The 12558-nt window shown below is 43.8% G+C and overlaps 1 long non-coding RNA gene across 1 annotated transcript; it reads right to left on the bottom strand.

Moving 5' to 3' along the window:
• Positions 1-5340: 5340 nt before the first annotated feature.
• On the bottom strand, positions 5341-11682 carry LOC144142232 (uncharacterized). Its single transcript, XR_013316905.1, has 3 exons — positions 9519-11682; positions 6075-6239; positions 5341-5871 (listed from the first exon to the last, which is right to left on the bottom strand). It is a non-coding gene; the product is annotated as an uncharacterized LOC144142232 (long non-coding RNA).
• Between the last annotated feature and the right edge of the window lie 876 nt (positions 11683-12558).

Raw genomic sequence — 12558 nt, forward strand, 5'->3', positions numbered from 1 at the left:
AGCTGCTTTCTAGCCTGTTACATGGGCTTTGTTGTAGAAGATACAACCGTGAAAGAGTCGGACCTCCCTCCATGGCAGCGAGTACAGCTGACAGAAAACAAACCCATCGATTGTCTCCGTCGTCCAGTCCCTCGCAAGGGCACCGCACAGGTATCTGGTCTTCATTGGTCAGACACCGACGCAGTCATTGCGTATGTAGATGCATGTACAAAAAATGCCATGGTACACACCGCACTGGTTTGTTCCCAGCTACCGGAGATTGAATAAACCTGTTCGTATATGCTGTTCATAAGATCCACTGCCACCTGTGGATCTTACTGAGTTCGGCACACTAAGAAAGCTTCGTGCTTCGGGCTTATTTGCTCAGTGAACAAGGCTTCCGTAGTGAAACCGAAATGTCTCTTTTACGCTTTTAATAGGCCTTTAGTAGGTGACCGCAAGGTTTTAACTATAAATCTTACTGAAGTAGCTGCAATAAATGATGGGTTGGTCTCATTACTACCTTTTGTCAGGGCGGGGCCGTACTCTCGACTAATCATCCGGACTGACTCAACGCAAGCCATACATGACATTCGTCTCGTGCCACAATCAACCTCCTACTAAGATACCATTCATCGCTTAGCAACAAGCAGGGTGCTGCGGATACGCATCGAATGGGTGCATCGTTCATCTGTGCCTTGCAATACGGAGGCAGACTCACCTAGCCGGCCGAGTACCGTCATGCGACCACTACTACCTTTCACCGAAGACGCTCGCGGGCACGTGGAACGGCGCACCACACGAGCAGTCATACGACCGTGCGGTTCAAACCTTCCTGGCGACTTAACTCGCCGAGAAGAGGTTGCAATGCTGAGTCCACGTGTTCGGGTGTCTCTTACGCCATCGGTGACTGCCTCCTGGCCATCGCAATACCGCGGCCCATACGGATCCACTTGTCCATTGTGCGCTACTGCCATTGGGGATATATATGTGCAGCAACTACTCTGGGCGTGCCCGGGATTGCATCAAGTTGGCCGGCGGCACCTTCGTGCAACCAGTCTCCACCCTGGCTGCCCTCCTGACCTGCAACGCTGGGTGCATGGACCGTTTCACCGAGAACTCCTGAACTTTACACATGAAACTAACTTGTTCGTGTTTCTGTAAGCACCTACCTCTATTATTATGCAAGGCAAACTTTCGAAAAAAAGTATACCATAAAAGCGTCTGTCACTAATTCTATTTCCCCATAAAATCTCTATAATATATCATGCGACCTATCTTTTACACATATCAACAAAAGCTAAGTGCCCAGAAGTGCAATCCTGCACCACGTCCTAACTTTGTAGCGACAGTACCAGCGTGCATTATTTTAAGCAGATGCCCGACAGACTGCAACTGCTGGGTCCTGGGCTGCCCCCAGAACCAGCTTTTACGTTTGTAAAACTATGAATGTATATACCAGTATCTTTACGGCAGGGGCTTACGGCATACTTCTTGTCGTGAACCATAAGCTCTAAACTAAAATTTCACACTCCATAATTCATCCTGATTCCTTAACTGTTTCCAGGACATTGTTATCTCAAACATATTCTAAAAACTATGTGGTAAACCTTCTCATTAGAACCCTTACGTCTTTATATGCATTAAACTTCCAATTGGCCTTTTTCTGGGTGCCAGGTAACTCTCTAATTTCAGGGAACGAGACCGCAGATAAAATTGCTGCTTTTGCATCAACTATTACAACTACAGTCGACATAACAACAGCACACTACACCGACATGAAGCCACACATCAGAAAACAACCCCGGAAAACCTGGCAAACCGATTATAGTGATCAGACAGACAACAAATTACGAGTAATAAAACTACACTTGGGACCATGCAACAAGGAAGCACACAACCGATACACCTTTTCCTTGCTAAGCTACGGATAGTGCACACACATGCAACACACCCGTTCCTTCTCGCGGAGGGTTCAAGACCGCTGCGTAGGAGCTGCGGAGAGACCCTATACGTAATGCGCTTACTTATGCAATGCAAGGCGTTCCAGGCAGCCCGGCAGCACATTTGCAACAACTATACAGACTACACCTCCCGCTACACCCAGCGTTTTTTTTCTGTCCGGCGACCAGGTGCTCTCTGTCAAGCGTATTTTAAAGTACGTAACACAAGTAAAATTTTTCCACCTAAACACAACCTCGCCTTCCACACCAGCCATCCTCATTACCTTTTAATGATTTTACCTTCGTTCTTGTTGAGCGATTTTAATGTTTTGATCTTCATCCCTCATACATAACCACTGTTTTGGCGCTCTTCACCCCAGTTGGCCCTGCGCCATTACATTCAAGGATCGTCACTATCATGATCAGCTGCAAGCATTCCGTTGGTTTGAAATTTTTATGCCGCAAAGAAAAAACAAAGGGAGGACGCAGCAGTTTTCACCTATGACACCGAGTGCATTCGTCACTCCAATGAAGCGAGCGGTATAGAGCCCAGTATTGGCGTAAAGAAAAAAACGCAAAATAATCAATGAAACCTCATCATGGATGATAAGCTGCCAAAGAACACTGGAGCGCCACCATGTGTTCTGGTAGAGATTAGGTTTGCAGCGGCTATCGAAAGGAAAGGGGGGTGGACGTCATTCGAGGGCTAATGCATGCGTCAGGCTAGGCACAACGCAGCAGTTCTCGACCAATACGCCGAGAGCATCCGTCAGGACCCAAAATTTGCCGCAAGAGACGCCGAGTGCAATCGATAAGCCCACCGAGACAAGGAGGAAGATTTCATACCCTCCCCCATCAGGCTGTTTAGCGATTTAAAGCTGCTGTGCGGGACATCCAATGTTCGCAGTGCGCGATGGCGTCCATTTCTTTGAAGTACTTTCTAAAAAAAGGTGGTATGCAAATGAGGCAATAGTTGGATATTATCGCGCAGTTCCTATTTTAAAATACAGAAATGACTTTGCCCGTTTTCACTTCCCCAGGAAAGATGCAGTTTGGATATAGAGTTTGATAATGGTTGCCGGAATACCAGATATACCGTATGTGTAAGCTGTGAATACCATCTCTTGTTTTCAGGTTTAGAATGACATAATGAAGTGCCTGAGATGTGGTTGGGAATAACGAAGACAAGACGGGGGCAGACAAGATAGGAATAGATCGCAAGCAGTGGTGGGGATGTCATCAGTATAAAAAATAATAAGTGAAGGAATCAGCAAACTCTACTGAATTGTCTGATTAAGATAAAAGAAAGTAAAGTTAATTACTTGTCAGCGATGTGGTGTTTCTTTTTTACATGTTATGCTTGTCTCTATTTCGCGCTGTGTTTTTGTAGGGATAAATATTTTTTGGTCGTTTCTTTCTCAAACAAGGTCTGCACGGAGCAAAACACGGAGTTGTCGAGGTTAATTTCGGCAGGCGTAATAAACCCCACACAGAACACAGAAAAAACGCCGAGTGAGGCGGCGGTGTCTGTGTGTGCGGCGCTTGTAAATATTATTGTTCCAGAATCTGGACTCTTAGTGACAAACTCGACTTGCCGACGGCCTTTTCCCAGTCACCGCATTTCATGTTTACTTCAAAACGACATTACTTGCTTGCTTTACACTTGCCAGTAGAGAAATTGGCGTTAGTAGATGCCTCAGGAGCAAGTATGGAAATTACTTTGTCCGTCGTGACAATATCCAGGAAACCGCAGCCTGAAACTCGTCAACAAAAGAGCCATTGTTCACTGTACCGGAGGTCTTTCACTAAACAGAGTGCCTTTTTCGCTTGAATTTTGGTGTAGAGATTTCCGCAAGTTCACCAGACTGTCAAGAAAGGCGCCAACTTATGTGCTGGAAACCTACAGCACGTTAGACTACATTCTAAGAGTCCATTAGTTGTGCGAGATTTCACCTCGCATCACTGGCACGCGGTACTGAAATATTATTCTGTACCTTACGCGCAGCGTGCCGTGGAGATATCTGGCCAGTTCGACAGCACCGGAGGCATATAATGCGTTATTGATATGAAATCCACAACCAAGTGCGTAAGACTTCATTTATATAGCAAAACAAATATAGTCCAAATTTTGAATATGATAGTATTGACCTATTTGCATTCTTTGAGCTACCTTCCCGTGCTGTGATGTGAACAAGTCTAGTTCAAATTTTGAATATGAAAGTATTGACCTATTTGCATTTTTTGAGCTACCTTCCCGTGCTGTGATGTGAAAAAAAATCAGCTCTTCACAAAAAAACATGGGGATAATATATGAGGCCACAGAATATTTATCTTTTTGAATGATTGAATTCCTTGGCATCTTAACTTAAAGGAGAAAAATAGTTCAACGACATTTGGAGTTGCGTAAAAAGATTTTTCAAAAAACTAAACCAGCCCATCTTGCCATTACCGAGCTTTGTTAAGGCGATATAGCAGTTTTTCCTACCAATTGTTTTGCAGTGATTTCTGCCGCTAAGCTGATGCGTAGTGGTGCTGCTCTTCGTCACGCGCTCTAGTCGTAGCGCAATTCGGCCCCAAACTGTTTTTACAAGCAGTTATGGCACGTGCTGTTATGACAAGCTGCCCTGAAATGGTAAATGTAACCCTTAAACATAAGTTGGCCACAATACATTTTACGTGAGTGATTCACACTTACAAATAGTTCTTGTCAGGTGGTGGTAATCAATGTCACCTGCTATAGATGCCATCTCCCTATAAAATCCTAAATGGAAAAAAATAATTGAAGCGATTTTTTCCACATCTTTTTCTAAATACGGAGTATTTCCTTTTTCTATGTACATTTTTTTCTATGTACAGATAAAGGCTTTCGGTTCTGCAAGAGTATCAGTGTGGATTTGTTACGTTTTAAAAGTACCCAGTTGCCCCCAGTTATCAGACACACAGAATAATACGACGTAAAAACAGCGCGGTAGAACAAAATACACAAGGAAAGGAACCAGACAGGAAGAGCGCTGCCTCTCTGGTTCCTTTCCTCGTGTATTTCGTCCTACCGCGCTGCTTTTACATCATGTCGACCTACCAACTTGCCCTTCTTTCCATCCTGCTGCAGTTAGAATAATCTTGGAATATATACGTCTAGATTGAAGCCACAACTGCTAATAAAACAGGCAATGCGTAACATTGGATTATTATTTTTGTTTTGTTAAAGAACAAAAGCATTAAAGAGGCATAGTCAAAAGCAAATAATTGTAGCCTAACAGTTTCTGTAAGACTGATTCCACTCCACACGCGTTTCCTCTACAAGCAAACTGAAGCATATACGGGAATTCCTGACGCCCCTTTGCGATCTCCTGGAAGTGTTTCAAGACACCGCGAAATCTGACTTGGTAATAGACATTCCTCCCTTCCTGAAGAAAGAGAAATAACCGAGACATGTTTTCTGTATTTGGGCTTTATATAACATCTACATGATAGGCACTTGAAGCAACATGCGGAAACAACTATTCAGAAAAGGTTTCGTATGTAGTTAATTGGAACCAAACAGCGTTTAGGCATAGTGGATTGCGCAGCGGGAGGGTCAAGAGCAATGTTGTTTTGTTTATAACTTGAAGCATGAAACTGTGCAAACAAGAAAACATTTCTGGTTTAAAACACAGTGATTTAGTACTTCAGAAAGCACCAAGGGTTGGCAAAATTTTGCGCACTTTTCACAATTTTTCTACGGCGACTTTGCTGGATGCATTTTTGTGTGATGATCGCAGTACTCTTCTGAGGTTACGGTCAGGTTCGGCATTATTGCAATTGTGATGCCACCATGGAATTGTCGGGCAAGGCAATTTGCGCTGAAATTTGTCCTGCAGGCTGTCACGCCGACATGCGTGGTCGGTTTTCTCGCATTGAATGTTGTCTGTGACTCGTCTCTTGAAGAAACGTTCCGATGACGCAATATCTGCAAAAAACAAACGCGGAGTTTGTAACATTCCAGATCAATTGTTACCAATTACGCGCGTTTTGGCGCAAATGCTTATCTTGCGACATACTCAACAATCCTGATTATAAAACACAAAAAAACACGTATCTTTAGTTCTTATTTGGCACTGAGTATTATGTACAAAATGAATAATTGAACTAGACTTTAATTGTTCAACTCACCCCTTTCAATTGTCGAAGTTTCACAAGCCAGTTCGAAACCACGTGCTTCACTCTCTCCTCGAGGCGGGTCACTCTTTTATGACTTTAAATCACAAACGTACACAAAGGTATTCAGACACCGCAAAACTTGGTTTGGGACAAATGAGGGATATGCTGTTCTTTCACCTGCAAAATATTTTAAGGTAAAGGTAAAGCCGTGATAACTTTTAAACATCCCCAATGCGCGTTAAGCTCCTGTATAGGGTAAGTTGGAACCAAGAAAAGTTAAGCGAATTCTCATTTACGCATCTACAGGTTGATTGCAAAAATAGTAGTCATGGTTCAGTTAATATGTTTTATTGTGGAGAAAGCGAGGCGGTTACGTTAGTGGCTGATGCTCCCGTATGTCACTGATTCAACTGAATACCGTGTCTTATACAAAAAATTGTACATGAAAGAGACAGGATATTTGGTTACTGTTTTTATATTCTTTGACGTCGCAGTTTATTGTGGGATTTTGGGTGAGCTTTGCATTTTTACGCCTTTGGCGCCAAAAAATATCCGAGCAAGTTAAAAACAACTGCGCTAGGTTAGCTTTGAGCGTTACTCTTTTTTGCAGTACAGAGGCCATTGTGTTGCAGGCCACACTGAACCGTTGCCTCCATTTCATCCTTTGCAGCGTAATTGCCGCGCAATAAGTAGGTGTCTGTAACTTCTCCAACCGGAATATTTGGTTGAAAGATATTGATTTTATTAGATTCGCACGCTCACAAATTTTAATAAAGCTTCAAGCTATCTTGAATACCTCAAGCTTCAACCGTAGAGAGAGTTTATTTAGGCACAGAAAACGCCACTGGTGTGGGCGCTGAGAAATTTTCAGTTAATTGGATCGACGAATGTCAGCGCCCCGTTACAGTTGGGGTATATTTGGTCCACAGAAATGCCCCGAAAGAAAAATGGAACACAGTTTCTTCGACGTGGCAATAAATAATAATAATTAACGGCATAGTAAAACCTAGCAACTGATGAAATTAGGCTTCAATCTCCAAAAAAAATCTAAGCGACAGAACAAGCGTGTAAACAAAATGCTCATCCCTGAAATTCACATAAAACAAAAAAACACTCTTTTGGTAAGTGAATATAAAACCTCTATATTGCTAGAGGTCGACTCCGCGGTATTTAATGGAGTAGGTAATTGATGTTGCAGCCTTTCGTAACCGTAGTTAGATCTAACTCTTGTAATTTCACATTTACGCGCAGTACTGTCGGCTGTCGGTGTCCTGTCGGGGTACTGGCAGCCAGTACGCTGCTGGCAGCCAGATTTTCTAAACCGCAGAAAAACTGCGCTTTTGAAAGCTCACCTACAAAGCCTACGCGTATGAGCTTTCAAACACCAATGCCATCAAAATGCATGGTTGTCGGTTGCAACACGGAAGTACCCCTAAAGCTGCGGCAGAATTTGAAGGCAGCACAAATAGGAGCAAGACACGCTTCTATCATTTTTAATGATTGACTTCGGTTGGTGACGAAATACATTTGCCATGATAGGTGACGTGGTTGCTCCTGGCTGTTGTGCCTCAGCAGAATCTATTTCGTATCTTCTAGGATTGCTGTGAACTTTTGTGAGTCCTGCTGGACCATAATCGCCCAATAAGGTTGGTGACGTAAACAAGGCAATAAGTGTAGAGAAACCTTTAAAAGTCTTTACTGAGTAGGACATTCGTGTTTTAAGGAAGTGCCTCAGGGGATGTGCATTAATCGGCACATTTCACGACCCATAGGATGCCAACTCGTGCTTTGAACTTCTTTATGCACTTTATGTACCAATAATAAAGCAATAAGTTAATGGGAGTCTGTTGTAACGACAAGCATCGTACAAAACCGATAAAGTGAACAAAACTACGTGCAAACGTTAAACCTAATGGCATAGTTAAACAAGAGAATTGCTTCCATCGCATAGCGAGCGAAAACAAGCATTAATTCTCAGCACTGGCAATTCGTAATTACCTGTATAACGTACGGGACGTACAGCTTGTGTAAGAGATTAACCCAATGGCGATAGAGTTAGCCGGGCACGCACACTTTATTATAGAAATAAAGCAACATCCCTTTTGCATTGGCCGTGAAAATCATGCTTCTATCCCCGTCTAACAACGTCCATGCTTGGCCCCGACGCATTCGCATGAGGGATACATGTTTACCAGATGAGTGCGTGTCTAGTTTTCCACGTTTATGCACGCCTTTCGAAAGGCAGATTGTTTTGACGGCACTGCAGTAGACGTTGTGTAAGTATTACGAGTGACCCAGGCTAGATTCTGAAAACTATTAACATTGCCAATTAACATTGTCCCACTTTGCTCTATATCAGCATGATCCTGTGAAAAAGTACATTTTGGTGTGCTGTGTTTTGGAGAACTAAAGACCATCTCACTGGGATGCTGAAGGCCACTGTTTAAAATGTAGGCTTCAACAGCGTCCTGTGAGAACAAGAGCTGGACCTGTTGCACGGGCCACTTGTCTAAGGCTCCTAACCAGCGCGGCCTACTGCCTCTGAAGCAGATCGGCCTACTTCAATGCAACGCGAGTAGTCCCGCTTATGCAAGGTTTCAACTCCAAGCACTGTATTATCATGGTTCATTTTTAACAAACAATTTAGAGCAATTATTGCAAAGACGGATTGAACGAAACAGATTTCTCAAAAATGTGCAGAACTCGAAATTCGGAAACACTAAACTTTTTGATCACTCTAGCTGAAAAACAGAGCATTCTAAACAATTCCGAAGAATACTTTTCTTTAAATTCTAAATTCACCACTAATGAAAAGGTGATATTTGTGCTCAGCACCACTTTTTCTGTGATTCTCAATTTGGTCGGCTGAAGAATACGGTATTACGGCTCGTGATACTCGCCTGTGCTTGTGAGAACAATGTTTTTGCTACATTTATTTTCCTGTGTCAACAACACTTCTTGTGAAAGCAATAAATGTCACTTCATCTCTTCTCCTCCGTGGCCTAGCGCCTTCGCCGGGCCATTATAAAGCAGGTTTGAAAGTTTTCAATACAAAATAACGTTCCAATGGGTGTTCCAGTCCCGCACCACCCGAACAATCTAACCACAGAGGAGGACAGGTATCCAAGCTGAGATTCTTTGTTAAAACGCCCTAATCACGCAAAAACTTCTAATCGCTAATTTTTGTTGTCTTTCATCAGAGCCGAACAGTTGCCGACCAGCGTTACTTAAAATGTCTGCTGAATTTGGCATATTTAATAATTGGGGATTGGGGGAAAGTTATTTACCAAACTCGGTCATCTACCTCACCTGCGTCGACATTGCCGTGAGATCACTTGACTGCAAACAACGACCAAATCGCGAACCGAAAAAACTGTTTTGTTACGAGAAGATATAAAACTAAATCAAACACAAATACCAGCGACTTTTCACCAACATAAAGGCTACTAGGCTTACCTAAAAATAAGCAGGGCCACACCAAGTTCCAGTTTTAGTAGACAGGGTTACGGCGGAAGTGGGATACAGCATCAACACGCCCTTCGCCGGCGTCCCCACCCGGTCAGCGTTACCTGACGGGATGAAGGTACACTATGCGTATATGTCTTGTTTTTTGTTATGAATTCATCGCCAGGCACTGCTTACCGCTTTCTTTGCGTAGTTTAATTGTAGACAGTTTCTTAACGCGTTTCCACCAAGGCCATATTACAATAAGCAGTGAGAAAGCCACACACAAGAGCATAAATATTCACATTTTAGGCAGATTACCATGTCGAGCTTGTAATAACTTCATACTTTCATGCAGTTCGCAATGTATTTACCGAATGACAAGTTCTCCACCAGAAAGGTGCTAAAAAGAAATACACAATCCACTAAACGCCTCTGCAAAAAAAAAAAATATACATTCCAATGAACATTTCTGTTAGTGGGTACTCTACGAAACGACTAGCAATATCAACATCGTGCGAATACGTCATTTGTTTCGAAGAAGCACTTGCTCTAATTTATATCTAATTATTCGGCTTTGTGCCTCAACATAAAGTACTGTGTCCCACTGCATTGGAACTTTTGCTGCGATCACTGTAGTAAGAGAGAAAAACAATCTACCCAAATAACATCTGGGACGAGCAATGTTAAGGGCACCGTTTAACATTGACCGGTGGACACAGTAGCAAAACAGACCTACGCATTTTTCGTAGTAGGAATTAGGCATTATGAGGTTCCCAGAAATCTCACTGCTAAATTAGCGCCTATACGCATTCTCAATTCCCGAAAATATGCTTCTACAGCGTAAAAATATTTAACATTGGCCTTACCTTCTTTTGCTGCAAATGAAAGAAAACATTGATGATATTAATGTTTAATCTCATTGAACTTGTTATTTCCTCGAAATTACACGCCTTTTTAAGGACATAGATAGCGAGGAATCCATCACGCAAAAACATTTACAAAAATCTTAAGTATTTAAAGAACCTGCTAAAATTATTCCCTCTAAATATTTACAAGGAGCATGCTACTTGGGTTCACCTTTAGCGACAACATATATATATATATATATATATATATATATATATATATATATATATATATATATATACACAGTCACACCCGGTTATACCGAACTCGCAAAAAAACGCCCGCGAGTTCGATATATGCATGCTGAAGAATTGCACAGCATAAAAGCACCTACCGTTTATGAAAGCACTTTATTAATGAAACAACCTCACTTCCGCACGAAGTAGTCCTGAATTTTCTTCTGTTTAAGCAGCTTCGCTGCCTGCGAAGCTGGCAGCGAAGCGCGTCGTCGAACCCGCCGCGGTGGCTCAGTGGCTAAGGCGTTGCGCTGCTGAGCACGAGGTCGCGGGTTCGATTCCCGACCGCGGCGGCTGCTTTTCTGATGGAGGCGAAAAGCAAAAACGCCCGTGTGTACGAGATTTCGGCGCACGTTAAAGATCCCCAGGTGGTCAAAATTAATCCGTAGCCCTCCACTACGACGCGCCTCATCGCCTGCGTTGCGTCGGCGCGTTAAACCCTACAATCAATCAATCAAGCGCGTCGTCGAAGCGCGTCGTCGACTGCGAAGCGCGTCGTCGCCGCGAAGCCGCGCCGACGACGGACTTCTTCTCACCACGTTCCACTGTTTATAATTTCCAGCTTCAAGGCGAAAGGCAGCTACTGCCGCTTCGCGCTAGCCATCACGGCTACACAGTACAAGTCCAACACACGCCGGCAATTCAAACAATCCGAACGCAAAAACAGCTAATAGAACAACGCGCGCCTCTCCAGCGACGAGAGAACTGAAGTGGCAACAGCCTGTGATTGGCTGTCTGAGCAAACAGGGCGGGAGGGCCAGGATCATTTTTATGTTGGGGCTGCACAGGAACCGCCGGGCTCAACCACTTTTCGCGGGTGCGTCGGCGGGTTTCTCCTCTGCCGCAACGGAAAGCCAACTTGGGGGGGCACTTTTGCGCCGCTGGCGTTCGATATATCGGTAGTTGCTGCTATTTCTGTTCGATGTAAGCGTAATTTTTGCCATACATTCTCATAGAATACATTCTGTGCGCAGAAATACTACTTCGATGTAGAGGATAATTCGATGCAAACGGGTTCGATATAGTCGGGTTTATTGATATATATATATATATATATATATATATATATTTTGTAGAACAGAGACGTACGGGACGAGGGATTCCGTAAGGACATATATCAAAGTTGCAGTCCTTATTGCCAGTGCTGTTTGGCGTTTTATCAGTGTTTTATAGTGCCGAATGAGGTCAGATTGCATTTTTTTTTTGCAGGAATAAATAATGAAAAACTCAAGTCGAGAAAAAATGCGCCGTTTTTTCCGGAAGCGGGAATCGAACCCACAACCTCCGCATAACGCGTGCGGTGCTCTACCATTGAGCTAGTTCCGCGGCGACTCCCTTCTCGACTATACGGCGGGGTTTTGTATTTACGACTGCTCAGAGCCCGGTCAACTAGCGCCGCCCCTCGACTACCGCGGGAAGACGTAGAACGTCTTTTCCCAGCGGCCGCACGTAAGACGTGGTCGGAAGTCGGGGATAGCCAAAGGCATTTCAGACTGCTGAAGCCAGAACCCTCGTAATGCATTTTGTAGAACAGAGACGTACGGGACGAGGGATTCCGTAAGGACATATATCAAAGTTGCAGTCCTTATTGCCAGTGCTGTTTGGCGTTTTAACAGTGTTTTATAGTGCCGAATGAGGTCAGATTGCATTTTTTTTTTTGCAGGAATAAATAATTGAAAACTCAAGTCGAGAAAAAATGCGCCGTTTTTTCCGGAAGCGGGAATCGAACCCACAACCTCCGCATAACGCGTGCGGTGCTCTACCATTGAGCTAGTTCCGCGGCGACTCCCTTCTCGACTATACGGCGGGGTTTTGTATTTACGACTGCTCAGAGCCCGGTCAACTAGCGCCGCCCCTCGACTACCGCGGGAAGACGTAGAACGTCTTTTCCCAGCGGCCGCACGTAA

This window comes from Haemaphysalis longicornis, unplaced genomic scaffold (genome assembly GCF_048455015.1).
Source record: "Haemaphysalis longicornis isolate Haplotype H1 unplaced genomic scaffold, Haemaphysalis longicornis Haplotype H1 scaffold_6, whole genome shotgun sequence".
Taxonomy (NCBI): Eukaryota; Metazoa; Arthropoda; class Arachnida; order Ixodida; family Ixodidae; genus Haemaphysalis; species Haemaphysalis longicornis.